This window comes from Malania oleifera, chromosome 11 (assembly GCF_029873635.1).
Source record: "Malania oleifera isolate guangnan ecotype guangnan chromosome 11, ASM2987363v1, whole genome shotgun sequence".
In the NCBI taxonomy this organism is placed as follows: Eukaryota; Viridiplantae; Streptophyta; class Magnoliopsida; order Santalales; family Ximeniaceae; genus Malania; species Malania oleifera.
Genome location: NC_080427.1, coordinates 89098614 through 89115728, shown reverse-complemented (window position 1 = coordinate 89115728; position 17115 = coordinate 89098614). Strand labels below are relative to the sequence as shown.

The following is a 17115-nucleotide window of genomic DNA, read 5'->3' as shown; positions in this document are numbered from 1 at the left end:
GAACAGGGAGGTCCATATCCAGTTCAGGTATGCACCATAGAGAGATTCATGAAGATGAACCCACCAGCTTTTTCTGGAGCGAGATCCTGCAGCTGCTGAGAATTGGGTGCAGGAGGTAGAGAAGATCCTAACAGTACTTCACTGCACCGATGAGTAGAGAGTTATGTACACTATGTACAAACTAGCAGGGGAGGGCGAGAGATGGTAGACAACCACTAGACTATTGGAGGAGCAGAGGACGATTTCAGTGCCGATGACCTGGGCCCGTTTCGGGGATATATTCTTTGATAGATACTATCCTATTTTGGTCAGAGAGACTCGAATTTAGGAGTTCCTGAGCCTATCCCAGGGGTCGATGACAGTCCAGCAGTATGCGGTGAAATTTATCGAGCTCTCGCGTTTCTGCCCATATATCGTCCCCGATGAAGTGAAGAAGGCCAGAATTTTTGAGAGGAATCTAAGGCGAGATATCTACAGGCAGGTGGCGGTACTGAGGATCCAGGATTTTACAGAGTTGATTGACAGGGTCATTATAGCAGAGGAAAGTTTACCGAAAGAAATTGAGACACAGAGTCAGAAGAAGAAGACCGCACCCTCGAGCTTTCAGGCTCGTCCCAACCGAGGCCGTTGGAGGGGAGGTAGATCTGGTGGAGGCCAAAGACAAATAGTAGAGCAGGGTGGATCCCAGGGTAGTCATCCTCCTGCCATTTGTGCCAGATGTGGACGGAGACACCTGGGTGAATGTCGATTTGGGGAGAATGTTTGCTACCGCTGCGGGAGACCTGATCATATGGCTCAATCCTGTCAGATGACACCAGGTTATGTATTGGCTCCTAGGCCATTTCGGGGAGGATACCAGGCGCCCCGCGGAGGTCAGTAGAGAAATACCGCACCGGTAAGGGTTTACGCATTGACACTTGGAGATGCTGAGACGGCTGGAAATGTGGTCACAAGTACCCTTACTGCTTTACCATATACAATTGTTGTTTTGTTTTGTTTGATACAAGTGCCACCCATTCCTTTATATCGGCGGGGTATGTCAGAATAACTGGGGTAGAGACTCAGCTACTAGATGTGGAACTATCTGTGGGTACGTCGATGGGATCTGTGGTTAGATGCAGGAGGGTACTTCAAAATTTTCCAGTAGGTATTCAGGAGAGAGTGCTGTTAGCTGATCTTGTGGTCCTAGATGTGCAGGGGTTCGATGTGATACTGGGCATGGATTGGTTAGCAAATTATCACGCAAGTATTGATTGTCATCTGAAGGAAGTAATTTTTAGACCCCTAGGTGAGTCAGAGTTTAGATTTGTGAGTTCACGTGTACGTGCCTCACCACAGCTAGCGTCGGCTATTCAGGTGAGGAGATTGTAACAGGGTGGTTGCCAGGGGTATGTCGCATACATAAAAGAATTGCCAAAAGAAGAATTGAGACAAGCTGACATACCAGTGGTGAGGGAATTCCCAGATGTATTTCCAGAAGAATTGCCTGGTTTGACACCAGATCATGAGATTGAGTTCACTATAGATTTATTGTCGGGATCTACACCAATATTGAAAGCACCATGCCATATGGCCCCGGTAGAGTTAAAAGAATTAAAAAAATAGTTACAGGAATTGCTGGATAAAAGTTTTATTAGGCACATTGTGTCACCTTGGGGTGCGCCAGTTTTGTTCATGAAGAAAAAAGATTGAACCATGAGATTATGCATTGATTATAGGGAGATAAATAAATTGATAGTCAAGAATAAATATCCTCTCCTTAGGATCGATGATTTATTTGATCAGCTCCAGGGGACCCAGGTTTACTCTAAGATTGATCTGCAGTTAGGTTACCACCAGGTGAAAGTTAAAGTGGAAGATATTTCGAAGACCGCAATTCGTACTAGGTATGGGCATTACGAGTTGTTAGTGATGCCTTTTGGGTTGACTAATGCACCAGCGGTTTTCATGGATTTGATGAATCGGGCGTTCCACCAGTATTTGGACCAATTTGTGGTTGTTTTTATTGTTGATATACTGGTCTATCGAGGAGTTTTGAGGAGCACGAGCATCATTTGAGGCTGGTATTGCAGATATTGAAAGAAAGGAAATTATATGCAAAATTCAAGAAATGTGAGTTCTGGTTAAGGCAGATTACTTTTCTCGGCCATGTGATCTCAAAAGCAAGAGTATCAGTTGATCCGAGTAAAATAGAGGCAGTGGTGAGTTGGGAAAGGCCGGGAAATGTTCTGGAAGTCAAGAGTTTTCTAGGATTAGTAGGTTATTACCGGCATTTTATGGATGGTTTCTCTAGGCTATCAGGTCCATTAACATGACTTATAAGGAAAAATGTAAAATTTGAATGAACTGATAACTGTGAGCAGAGTTTTCAAGAGTTAAAGCAGCGGTTAGTTTTAGCTCCAGTACTAGCTATTCCTTCAAGGGAGGATGGGTTCGTAATCTACAGTGATGCCTCTTTGAAGGGTCTCGGATGTGTGTTGATGCAGCACGGCAGGGTTATTGCATATGCGTCTAGGCAGCTTAAAGAATACGAGAAAATTATCCTGTCCATGATTTAGAGCTTGCTGTAGTGGTATATGCTCTCAAGATCTAGGGCATTATTTATATGGTGGAAAGTGCGAGATTTTCATGGATTATAAGAGTTTGAAATATTTCTTTACTCAGAAAGAGTTGAATATGAGGCAAAAAAGGTGGCTATAACTTATTAAAGATTATAATTGCACGATTAGTTACCACCCAGGAAAAGCAAATGTAGTGGCAGATGCTCTAAGCAGGAAATCAGGGGGATCCGTACTGGCAACTATGGAGATTCAGCACTCGATTCTGGTGGATTTGGAGAGGCTCAGTATAGAATTGGTGGAGGAGAGTCCTCAAGCAGTTTTTTCCAATCTAGTGGTTCAGCCTACACTTTACGAGAGGATTAAAGCAACTCAGGGTGATAATGCAGAGTTGGCAGCGGTGATGGTTAGAGTACGTGATGGTCAGGGTGAGGAGTTCAGCATATCATATGACGGAGCTCTGCGATTCCGTACTAGGCTATATGTTCCTGTAGATACTAAGATCAGGAGAACTATATTGGAGGAAGCTCACAGATCCCTATTTATAGTCCATCCCGGTAGTACTAAAATGTACAGGGACCTGCGAGAGTATTTCTAGTGGAGTGGAATGAAGAGGGAGATAGCCGAATTTGTTTAGCAATGTTTGAAGTGTCAGCAGGTTAAAGCTGAACACCAGAGACCGGAAGGATAGTTTCAGCCATTGTTTATTCCAGAGTGGAAATGGGACCACGTTTCGATGAACTTTGTTACGGGGTTACCACCAGTATGACAGGGACTGAATGCGATTTGGGTGATTATAGATCATCTGACAAAGACCGCCCATTTCATCCCTACTAAAATCGGTTATTCCATGGACATATTGGTATAGATATATGTTCAGGAGATAGTTTGTGTTCATGGAGTACCAATATCCATAGTCTCCGACCGAGATCCTCGGTTTACTTCACGATTCTGGAAAAGTTTTTAGGGGGCTATGGGTACGCAGTTAGCTTTTAGCACTGCTTTTCATCCCCAGACAGATGGTCAGACTGAGAGGATGATTCAAACATTAGAGGATATGCTTCGTGCGTGTGTGCTTGATTTTGGAGGCAGTTGGGTTTAGTTTATGCCATTAGTTGAATTTGCTTATAATAATAGCTATTAGGCTAGTATCGGCATAGCTCCATACGAGGCATTATATGGCAGGAGATGTCGTTCTCCTCTTTTCTAGGATGAAGTAGGTGAAAGGCGAGTTTTGGGTCCCGAGATAATACAGCAGGTGTCCGACAAAGTCTGATTAATTAAAGAAAGAATTAATACAGAGCAGAGTCGGCAGAAAAGTTATGCAGACACTCGTCGACGAGAGTTGGAATTTGATGTGGGAGATAGAGTATTTTTGAAGATAGCTCCTTTGAAAGGAGTTATGAGGTTTGGAAAGAAGGGCAAGTTGAGCCTTAGGTTTATTGGCCTTTTTGAGATACTTGAGAAGGTAGGGTCAGTTGCCTATAGGTTAGCTTTGCCACCAGCTTTGGATCGTATTCATGACGTGTTTCATGTTGCCATGTTACGGAAATACGTCCCAGACCCATCTCACATCATTAGGTATGCAGAGATAGAGCTTAAGGATTCATTGGCATATGAAGAAGTACTAGTACAGATTTTGGATAGAAAGATACAGACCTTACATACCAAAGAAATACAGTTAGTTAAAGTTTTTTGGAAGAATCATGCTATGGAAGAAGCTTCTTGGGAGCTTAAGGAGCAGATTAGATAGAAATACCCGCAGTTGTTCCAAGAGGTATAGAAGTACTCAGGTAAAGTATAATAGTTAGATAAGTTTTCCTTGCAAGTACATGTATTGATTTTAGTTATTAGATAGTTTTAGTTTTATATGTGTAATTTCCCAGAACGTAAATGAAACCACGATATTCCTCCGTCATAAGTGAGGGCAAATAATAAAACAAGTAGACCCTTTTTTTCTTCTACAAAATGATGGAGTGTATAGATGGGGATACAGCTAGTAAATTTCGAGGATGAAATTTTATAAGGAGGGGAGAATGTAACGACCTGAAAAATACTGATATTTAAATATTAAAGAGAGAGGAAAATGGAAACAGGAACAGAAGGAGACAGTAGACTTCGTCGACGACATTGCATTTTAGAGATAATAATAATAATAATAATAATAATTTCAAGGAATTGCCAGGAAATTTCGTCGATGAATACAGGGTTTCGTCGACGAGTGCACAAGGAAATTCATCGACGAATATAGGGTTTTGTCGACGAGAAACTACCAAGCGAAGAATAGGCTGCTCTGAATTTCGTCGACGAATACAGGGTTTCGTCAATAAATTTAATGAAGGACTTGTCGACGAGGTGACGTGTCTCGTCGATGAATTTGGCAGTATAAATAGTGGAAAATCAGGATTTTTATCATTGTCAGCGCCCCTCTCTCTCTCCTCTCTCTCTCTCTATCTCCCTCTCTCACTTCTCTCTTCGTTTTCGGGCTTGTTTCTTGCCGGATCGAAGATCTGAGACTATGACGATGCTCCTGGTGAAATTCTTTGCAAGTTTGCCGGAGTTGATCGTTGAAAAAATTGGTTTGGATTTCGTCCCAATCTCAGGGTAAGGCATTTTATTCAGTATTTGTCTTTCCCTCAGTTATAAGAAATGTTGTAGGTAAGAAAATACTGATATTTTGTTCTGGGAAATTATGTTTTCAGGAAGTTGAATTAGGAACCCTGTGGGTATAGAGCCAAAATTTTATAGGGGCTTTTCAAAGTTAAGGTAAGAGAAATATGCTATGCTAGGAGCTTTTATAATGCTATCAAAGATTTTATAGACACATATTTATACCTGTTTATTATACAGTTTTTATAGAATATGAGTTTAAATGCTTGTGTGGCCTGAGTAAATTTTCATACGATGAAAACTTATATGGCTTTTATAATATATCATACTATACTGATTGCATAGATACAGACAATATATATAGTTTATGCAGTGTTTCCCAGTATATGAAGTTATATAAAATATACAGTTATAGATAGATGTTCACAGAGATTATACAGAGAAATCTACATGCATATACAGTTTTTATACGAATAGTTTTATGATATAGATATATATATATATATATATATATATATACATATACATGCATACAGTTTTACTCAGATCAGTTTATATATCACAGTTTTATACAGAACAGTATGTACAGTGTTATAGCATGCCATGTTTTTCTATTACTGTAACATACAGAGTATATAGACAGAGTATACAGATAGATATACAGAGGTAGCATCAAGATGCTACAGATACAGTGTACAAAGATTATAGTATTTACAATACATAAAGATAGCGTTATGGTAATTTTTGGGAACATGATGAAAATAATAAAAGAGTATATATATGTATATTTGTATATAGTATCAGATCCCCGTGCAAAGATTACAGACAGATACAATTACAGAGCACGGTACTATTGCTATATACAGATAGAGTGCAACCACATAGTTTAGATAATGAGTGGGTACCGTCTAACCGTGCTCAGAGTGGATGCAGCTCCCCAGCACGCTGGGTTGAGGGGGCCTGTTAGACGAGGTAGCAGCCAGTCCCGTGCTTAGGAGTGGATGCAGTTTGGCCAGACTGAGGTAGTGTAGAGTATGATGACTTACTTGGAGGGTCGACCAGGTTAAGTCCCGCCTTGGGCACACAACCCTGTCATGAGGGGTCAAATCATGACGTATAGAGTCCGAGGGATATAACACAGTTATGTATATGTGTACAGTTTTACAGTATATGATAAGCATAGTATGATATTATCAGTATGAAGAGTAGAAAATATAGACGATACAGTATATTTTAAAATGCGAAAGAAATATATGCTTTACAGGTTATTTATTTCATTACAGTTTAGTTACTACTTAAAAGTACTCTTAACTTAATTGTCACACACTAGTAATAGCATATTTCCACTTACTGAGCGTCGACTCACCCTATTACTTTAACATTTTTCAGGTGAGCCAGTTAGGTAAGCAGATCAGGCTCGCAGATAGAGAGAATGTTGATTACCCTGGTGATAGGGTGAGTTTTTGACAGAGTTGTATATATTTTTTTTGCGTAGATGATACTGGAGGGGTTAGTCTTGTATAGCATATATATGTGAATGGTTGTATGATTTATGTTCCCGCTGCTTAGGTATGGATATTTATATATATAAAAAAATGGATAGAATTTTGAGGACGTCATAGTCTATGTTCAGATAATTAAATTCTTAATTTAAACTGTATTGAGTGTATGTGCTTGTGAGGGTTGAACCGTAGGACTAGGCCACCCTTACCCGTCCTACATCAGTCGCTTTCTTTGAAAAATTTTAGCTAGGTACTAACAATGGAGAGGAGTTGTGGGCTCTTACTAGCGGTGTTCGACTTTATAAAGAGTTGGAATATCGGAATATTTGTATTGAAAGCGACTCAAAATTGGTGGTGGGATGGCTTACTTCTAGAATTTGTTCCTTCTAGTACTTATGGGACTTTTGGGAAATGTTAGAGGAAGAGTTACAAGGTTTTCGTTTCTCTATGAAGCACTAATTTAGAGAAAGTAATCAGGTGGCCGATTTCTTGACTCGACAAGGTGAGGGAGGCAACGCAATGAGATATTCAGAGGTGATATGCTACCGAGTAAAATGAGAGGTCTCATTCATATGGATAAGTTGAGTATTCTAAGTTTTCATCTTTAACTGACATCATTTGGTTTTTCTCTGGTTTTTGATTATGTTTGATTTGTTTGGTTTTGATTCCATATAAGCTTTTTCAGATTAATTTATTTGGATTATTGCATTAGTATTTTTTATTGGGTTTGATGTGATAGTTTTTATAGTTTATATATAAATTCCATGTCCTGCTTGTTACCACAGTTTTCCTCCTTCATAAGCGAGGGCAATCAGTAAAAATTGGGGTTATGTTAAAAATAAAAAAAGAAGAAGAAGAAGAAACACATGCATGGTGAATTTTACCTCACAAATATCAAGAAATAAGATGAATCAAACCCTGCATGTATCAAGGAGTGTTTACGATTCATCATAAGTAATGTGGCTTTTCATCATTACTAGAATTAGTTAATAATTATTTCTCATAGGATAAATTCTAGCAAATCATGGAATGTCACATAAATGGTGATTTTTTTTTTTTTTTAAATATATGAATATATATTTCATATCAAGAAACGAGAAAGTCCAAAATTACATAATAATATGTCTATTTTGAGAGAAATTATACAGGAGATCTCTCCCTTCACATGTCCGTATGCATGTTTCCTATTAATAAATGGAAGATGAATTTATCACATGTTTAACATTCAAAATACAGACATACATACATGTCCGGGAAAGATTTCTGGTATAATTTATCTAAGGGTAAAGTTAAAACTAATTTGCAATCTGAGGCAAATTCAGAAAAATAGGTCCACAAAACATACATACCATATTCATAATGCGTCGTGTAGTTGACAGTGGATACATGGACTTGGGATTTCACTGTCGGCTATTTAAGCATCTATCACTGTTTCTGAAAAGAAGTATCATGTACGCCAACGCCAACGCCAACGCCGACTACCATTAAACTGATTGACTAACTTACCTGGCAGGCAACTCATGGGCCATGCATCATTCACTCAATAACATTTATTTTTAAAACTGCTACCTTGAAAAATGTAAATTTCTAACATGTTTAGGTCATGCATGCACCATCTACACTGCCATAATTTCATTTATCCTTCTCCCCCGGAAGTGCCCAAGAAACTAATAACTGCACCCACCAACTACTAGGCCCCATTGAAAATTCAAATTTCAAAGATCAAATGCACCGTTGTTTCATGAAGAAAAATCGAATCCTAGATTTTTTGCGCATTAATTATGATGTCTACTTGCTACTCTGTTATCCATTCAATGCGATATTATTAGACCATAACTCCCAGCTCCTGTTCAATTCTTCCGCTTTGTGCTAATGGCAATGGCAGTATGCTTCCCATTCCCTTTTTTCTTCTTCCTCGTAAACATAGCCACAGTCTGCTCCCAAGAGCAAAATGCCAATTTCATGATTGAAGGGTTTAAAGACGCCCATCCCGACATAAGCCTCGGTGGTTCCTCTACCATAACATCAAAAGGAGCACTTGAGCTCACTAATTCCTCCAAATACCTCATCGGCCATGCCTTCTATTCGTCCCCAGTTCACCTCTTCCTTAACCGATCTTCTTCTGTGAACGCTAGTAGTACCACTGTCTCTTCTTCTAGCACCACTTTTGTTTTCACGATTGTCCCAAAAGACCCGGAAACTGGCGGTGGTCATGGCATAGCCTTCATATTAGCCCCATCAAAGCAACTCCGTGGATCTCGCTTCGGCCAATATCTCGGTATCTTTGGTCGAGAAAACAATGGAACTCTTCAAACCATATTCTCGCGGTTGAGTTCGATACTGTTCAAGGGTTTGGTGTTTTTAACGACATAAATAGTAATCACGTCGGCATCGACATCAATGGCCTGAAGTCCATAGCATCACAACCAGCTTCCTATGATGTTGGAAACACCCATCACAGGGATACAGTGAAATTGGAGAGTGGAAAACCAATTCAGGCATGGATACAGTACGATGGTGCTACCAAGCTCATTAATGTGACCATATCCCCTCTTTTTGTTCCAAAACCAACCAAACCTCTCGTCTATTCATCTGGGCAATCTATCTCATGTTCTAAGGGATCCCATATATGTAGGCTTCTCTTCGGCGATCGGGAAGCTCTCGAGCGCACATTATATACTTGGATGGAGCTTTCGAGTTAATGAAATTGCGCAGTCACTAAATCCTGCTCGTCTTCCTTCTCCTCCGACAGAGATAGATTCTTCCAAAGCAAAAACAGTGCACTTCATTGGGATAGGAGTGGCATCTTCTGCTGCGACCATAGTCCTACCAGCATTACTCGTGTTTGCATACTTGTGCCATTTACGGAGCGCAAAGTACAAAGACAATTTAGAGGATTGGGAACTAGAGTTCTCTCATAGGTTCCCATACGAGGATTTGTTCACAGCCACCAAAGGGTTCCAAGACAGCGAAATCCTCGGTTCAGGAGGCTTCGGTGTTGTCTACAAGGGAGTCTTGCCAGCTACAAAAGAAGATGTCGCAATTAAAAGAATCTCCCACAATTCAAAACAAGGAATCCGAGAATTCGCAGCCGAAATAGAGAGCTTGGGGCGAATGCGGCACAGGCACCTGATCCGTCTCCATGGATGGTGCTGGCGCAAGGACGAGCTCCTTTTAGTCTACGACTTCATGTCCAATGGAAGCCTCGATGGTGTCCTCTTCAACGACGAAAGGTGCGGAGTCCTAGATTGGAAGCAGCGGTTAATGATCTTGCGGGGTATCGCTTCTTCGTTGTTGTACCTACACGAGGAATGGGAGCAAGTGGTTGTCCACAGAGATGTCAAGGCCGACAATGTGCTATTAGATGACTCCATGGAAGGAAGACTCGGAGACTTCGGGCTCGCAAGGCTATACGAGCACAAGAAGAACCCTTGCACGACGAACGTTGTGGGAACGTTGGGGTACATAGCCCCGGAGCTTGCACGCACGGGCAAAGCCACGACGAGTTGTGATGTGTTCTCTTATGGGGCTTTGCTGTTGGAGGTGGCGTGTGGGAGGAGGTCCATCGAGCCGAGTGCACTGTTAGAAAGGGTGTTGCTGGCGGAGTGGGTGAGACGTTGTTGGGAGGAAGGTGAGATTCTTGCGGCGGCAGATACTAGGCTTGGGAATATGTAGTGGTTGAGGAAATGGAAATGGTGCTTGTTTGTGTGTAATTCCAGCTTATTACTAATTCTATTTTTAAATTTTAATTAATTCTAAATCAGCCACAATAACACCTAAACATAAACCTGTTTATTTTGACGAGTATGTGTGCTAAGCCTAATAAAAAAAAATATACGTTTACCAAATAATATTCAACAAAGCATAAACATGCCAATCACACAGTCATAATCCACAAGAACACATTTACGTGGTTCGGCCCAAAAATTGACCTACATTCACGGCATAAACTCACCTTTAGAGACACTATATTAAATAGGCGGAAATAAATACAAGTACATACAGATTTACCCTTGTTTTTTGTCTTACCAATCTCTTCTGAAAATCAGCCCAAGAATAATCCTAAAAACCACTTCTTCGCACCTGCGAAGAACCCTAGATTTCTCCCTATATTCCTCCTGATTTCCCTACAAGAAATCCTCCCCAAGAAACCAAATCTGTGTCTTTTACCTTGCCTTTACCTGAGCGTGCACCTCCGCTGGAAATCCCCAATGCCGAACGCCCTCCTGCCGTGTCCTTCTCTTGCGCGACCCTCGCTCTCCCGCGCAGCTGAAGAAAACAACAGCTGCAGGTGCTCTCTCTCGCGGCTGAAGAATCCTCGGCTGCAGGTGCCCTCGCAGTTGGTGAAGACTCGCGGTTCTGCAAGAAGAAGTCTCGGCTCCTGCGCTGCAAGCTCAAATCTGCTCTGCAGGATTCTCTCTGCTGTTTCTTGAAGCTGCAAACAGAAAAATTAAAAGCAGTCCTTCCCAGCCTCTCCTATATTTTATTATATTTACAATAGTAAAAGGAAATTACATCCATGCCCCCATAAATAATAAAAACACAGCAGCAGCTGTTGGATCTAAAACGAAATGGACGGCCTAGATTTGTTTCAAGCCTTGACACTCCAACAATTCTCCACCTTGGCAAGCTTGTAACCCTTGCACCTCCTTAGCATCTCCAATGGCGGTTCCTGCAAAACAGACACTAGAAACTTCCAAGGTTAACCAAGTTCGAACAATGCTCAAACTTGGATTTAGGTACTGCTTTAGTCATCATATCCGAAGGATTATCCTCCGTTGGAATTTTTCTTACTTCTATTTCTCCACTAGAAATAATATCTCTCACAAAATGCAGCCTAACATCTATATGTTTGGACCTATCATGATAAACATGATTCCTAGCCAAATGAATAGTGTTTTGATTGTCACAATAAATTGTAACGGCTCCACTATACATTCCTAACTCTAAGCATAGTCCTTTTATCCATATAGCCTCCTTAAAGGCTTTAGTCATGGCAATATATTCAGCCTCCGTGGTAGACAAGGCTACCACCGACTGCGTGTGAGATTTCCAGCTAATAGTACTACCAAAAAAACAAAAGACCATACCAGACAAAGACTTCCTAGTATCTAGATTTCCAGCATAGTCAGAATCTACATATCCTTTTAATCCTATTTCACAATGCATATCTTTTTTACCAAATATTAATCCTTGCTGTTTTGTTCCAGACAAGTATTGAAAAATTTGTTTCAAAGCATGCCAATGTGGTTTTCCAAGTTTGCTCATAAATCTACTCACTTGACTTACAACATAAGATAGATCAGGTCTAGAACATACCATAGCATACATTACACTACCAACCATACTAGCATAAGATATTCTATTCATAAACAGTAACTCATCTTCAGTTTCAGGAAACTGTGTGCTAGACAACTTAACATGCTGTGCAACATGAATAGAAGTAGATTTAACATGACTCATTCCAAATATTTTTAATACCTTTGAAATATAAGACTTTTGAGACAAGTAGAGAAGCTTTTTATTCCTTTCTCTAGTTATTTCCATACTAAGTATCATTTTAACAGGTCCTAAGTCTTTCATTTCAAATTCAGATTTGAGCATGCACTTAACTTGATTTAACATATCCATGTCTTGACAAGCAACCAACATGTCATCAACATATAATAGCAAATATATATGACATTTATCACATGGTTTAAAATAAACACAACCATCATAATTGCTTCTATAGAAATCATTTTGAAGCATGTAAGAATCAAATCGTTTATATCATTGTCTAGGTGATTGTTTCAACCCATATAAAGATTTCTTTAATAAACATACATGATTTTTATTCATTTCCGTATCGAGCCCTCAGGAGGTTGCATATAAATTATTTCTTCCAAAGTACCATGCAAGAAAGCAGTTTTAACATCAAGTTGTTCCAAATGCAAGTCATGTATAGCAACAAAGGATAATAGAATTCTAATAGAACTATGCCTCACAACAGGGGAAAATATTTCATTATAGTCTACCCCTTCCCTTTGCGTAAATCCCTTAGCCACTAACCTAACTTTATACCTAGGAGGTTCAACTCCAGGGATTCCCTCTTTCTTTTTAAAGATCCACTTGGATCCTATGAGTTTTTGTTTTTCCGGTCTAAGTACCATCACCTATGTCTCATTCTTGTTTAGAGACTCCATTCCTTCTTGCATTGCAAGAATCCATTTTTAGCCTCTTTACAATCTATGGCCTCTCTAAAAGTCCTAGGCACCACCTCAATTTCTGTTTTAGCAACAGAAAGAGCAAAAGCTATCATATCAGCTTCCCCACACCTTTGAGGAGGTCTTATGACCCTCCTCTCCCTATCCCGTGCTAGAAGGTAAGTTTTACTTAATTTAGAGGTTTCTGTTTCTGAGTTTTGCTCCTAAAAAACTGCAGCTTCTGTTTCTAAATGGCTATGAGAAGTAGAGGGTTGCTCTGCCTCAAGCTGCGGATCACTGGTATCAGAGTGCTTAACACTTTCATCTGAATTTTTTGGTTTTCCCCCCATTGTAGTTTCATTAAAAACTATATCCCTGCTAATAATACATTTTTGTTTTCCAGGTTCAACAACCCAGAGCTTATAGCCTTTAACCCCCTCTGGGTATCCCACAAAAATGCATTTAATAGACCTAGGCTCTAATTTATCAGTTCTAATGTGGGCATAGGCTACGCACCCAAAAACTTTTAAACCTTGATAATCAACAGGCTTACCCGACCAAATTTATTGAGGGGTTTTGTAATGTAAGGCTATGGAAGGACACCTAAAAATAAGGTATACAGCAGGGGTCACCGCCTCTGCCCAAAAGGTCTTGGGTAGACCTGAAGTGGCTAACATGCATCTTACCCTTTCCAAAATAGTCATATTCATCCTTTCAGCTAATCCATTCTGTTGGGGAGTATCCTTAACAGTCCTATGTCTAGCTATGCCCTCAGCTTTACAAAATTTAGAAAATTCATTCGACAAGTACTCTAATCCATTGTCTGTTCTCACTGTTTTAACTTTTCTGCCAACTTGATTTTCTACTAAGGTTTTCCATTCTTTAAACTTTTCAAAAGTATCACTTTTATGTTTTAGAATATAAACCCATACTTTTCTAGAAAAGTCATCTATAATTGACAGAAAATACCTAGAACCACCATGAGAACTAACCGTAGCAGGCCCCCACAAGTCTGAATGTATGTAATCAAGAGTCTGTTTCGTGGTGTGAGTGGACTTCTTAAAACTAACCCTAGTAGACTCACCCAAGACACACTCCTCACAGAATGACAATTCCTCAAGTTTCCTATCTCCAAGGAGCCCCTGTTTCTCCAGCTCCTTTAGGCCCAGTTGGCTAACATGTCCTAGCCTCCTATGCCACAAGGAAACCTGATTTTCTACCATGTGATTGATAGGTGAAGCTTCACCAATCACTGTCTTTCCTACCAAGGTGTACAACCCATTCTTTAGCACCCCTTTCATCACTACCAGTGAACCTCTACAAACTCTTAGGCTACCTCCTTCAGACTTACACGTGTACCCTGACTTATCTAAGCTACAAAGAGAAATCAAGTTTCTCTTCAGCTCAGGTATGTACCTCACATCTCTTAACACTCTTTCCATCCCATCATGCATTAGAAGTCTCACAGTCCCAATACCCTGTATTTTACATGACTTATTGTTTCCTAGGATAACATGACCTCCTTCTAAGCATGTAAAGGACTCAAACCAGTTTTTCAATGGACACATATGGAAGGAACATCCTGAATCTAGTATCCATTCTTTTCCTGAATCTCTATCCGAGACATTCAACACTTCCGCACTATCATACCCATCTAAAATTACAGCTACCTTACCCTTTGATTCAGAGGTGGTGACATTTGCACCATTTTTCCTCTTAGGGCAGTCCCTCCTAAAATGTCCTTCCTTGTGACATGCAAAACATTTTAGTGCCTTACTCTTAAACTTTGATCTAGATCTCTTGTCTTTTCCTTTCTTGTTCCTCTTTTCAGACCCACCTCTCACATTTAACCCTTCCCCTGACCCTGATTTAGACTCAAACTTAGTGTGCAATTTCCTAGAGTGCAAAATGGCTTGCACATCTTCTAAAGTCAGCCTCTCTCTCCCATACATCATAGTTTCTTTAATATGGTCATATGTGGAATCAAGAGAACTCAATAAAAGAATTTTCTGGTCTTCTTCATCTATACTAATATCAATATTAGCAAAATCCAAAAGAATTTTATTAAATTCATCTAAATGTTCATCAATTGATGTTCCAGGGGTCATTCTAAAGGTGTAGAGTCTAGTCTTCTTATGGAGTCTATTTGCTAGGGATTTTGTCATGTACAAACTCTCTAGTTTTGACCACACTCCAGCTGCCGTATCCTCATTGGCAACTTCCCTAAGCACTTTGTCTCCTAAGGACAAGATAATGGCACTATATGCCTTTTGGAGGATTTTGGGCTTCACTTTGTCGGCGGAGGGAAAATCTTGTTTCCCCTCTTGTGAAGTGGATGCTCCCTTCTTTCCTCCAAGAAGAGCCTCCTCAAGCCCCTGCTATACCAAGATGGCACGCATCTTAATCATCCACAAACCAAAGTCATTTTTCTCGGTGAATTTTTCTATTTCAAACCTAGCGGTCCCCATCACATAGCCAGGCTCTGATACCACTTGTTGTGTGTAATTCCAGCTGATTGCTAATTCTATTTTCAGATTTTAATTAATTCCAAACAAGCCACAATAACACCTAAACATAAACCTATTTATTTTGACGAGTGTGTGTGCTAAGCCTGATCAAGAAAAATGTACGTTCACCAAATAATATTCAACAATCCACAAGAACACATTTACGTGGTTTGGCCCAAAAATTGACCTACATCCATGGTAGAAACTCACCTCTAGAGACACTATATTAAATAGGCGGAAAAAAATATAAGTACACATAGATTTACCCTTGTTTCTTGTCTTATCAATCTCTTCTGAAAATTAGCCCAAGAATAATCCTAGAAACACCCTCTTCGCACCTGCGAAGAACCCTAGATTTCTCCCTATATTCCTCCTGATTTCCCTACAAGAAATTCTCCCCAAGAAACCAAATCTGTGTCTTTTACCTTGCCTTTACTTGAGCGTGCACCTCTGTTGGAAATCCCCAACGCCGAACACCCTCCTGCCGTGTCCTTCTCTCGCGCAACCCTCGCTCTCCCGCGCGGCTGAAGAAAACAATGGCTGCAAGTGCTCTCTCTTGCGGCTGAAGAACCCTCGACTGTAGGTGCCCTCGCAGCTGGTGAAGACTCGCGGTTCTGCAGGAAGAAGTCTCGGCTACTGCGCTGCAAGCTTAAATCTGCTCTGCAGGATTCTCTCTGCTGTTTCTTGAAGCTGCAAACAGAAAAATTAAAAGCAGCCCTTCCTAGCCTCTCCTATATTTTATTATATTTACAATAGTAAAAGGCAATTACATCCATGCCCCCATAAATAATAAAAACAAAGCAGCAGCCATTGGATCTAAAACGAAATGGATGGCCTGGATTTGTTTCAAGCCTTGACACTCCAACAGTGCTGAAGCTTGGGCTGGTTTGTTCTCAGAAGGTGCTAGAAAAGAGGCCAAGTATGAGGTAGGTGATGAGATATCTTGACCATAGCGACGTGTTGCCCGGCAATGTTTTGCCGAGAATTCTTGATGTTGGTGGGAGTAGAGTGCTGGAGGGGTCGTCTACCTTGTCCGTTGGTTTTAGTGGCGTCAATTTGGATTCATTAGGAAGTGGTAGAAGCTGACGGTTGCGAATGACAAAAATGTATACACACACACACACACACACACACAAATATATATATATATATATATATATGTATGTATAAAAGCTCAAATTTTAAAAAAATATGGAAAAGAGTATGGAATGGAGTCGGGGAATTATATGTTACCATATAAAGATTCTCTCTTTGGAATGTAGTAAAATTTATATAGTTTAAGAGTATAAGAATAATGAGACCAAGGTCATCTTTCAAATTATATTAATTTTGATCTTTTGATTTGGATTTGTGTGAATTTGAGAAAAATTAATATAGTCCAAAAAATCTAAATTCAAGGTGCAAATATAAAGTAAAATATTTCAAATGTATGCCTTGTGCAAGATTGGTTTAGTTAAAAGCAAAGATGTCATATAATTGAATTATATATAAAGATTATAACATTAAAATGATGAGGTTTTGGTGGCATTGGACTTGACTTCTCTCGTACCATTACTATCAAACAATTCTACAAGTCAGTCCTAATGGCCTTCTATAGGCTTTAACCAAATTAAGTGACTAATTAACTAATTACCAAGCTAGGCATTTGTTTGCTTAAAATACAAAATTGAATTTTTATAGTTTTGAATCTTGTTAAAATGATTTCTAGCTTGGCATCTTTTGTTATGAACCTCGAATCCCCCTATGTGCTTCT

At 39.9% G+C, this 17115-nt stretch overlaps 1 pseudogene; it reads left to right on the top strand.

Moving 5' to 3' along the window:
• The first annotated feature begins 8548 nt into the window (after positions 1-8548).
• LOC131167618 (L-type lectin-domain containing receptor kinase IV.2-like) lies at positions 8549-10433 on the top strand (annotated as a pseudogene).
• The last annotated feature ends 6682 nt before the right edge of the window (positions 10434-17115 follow it).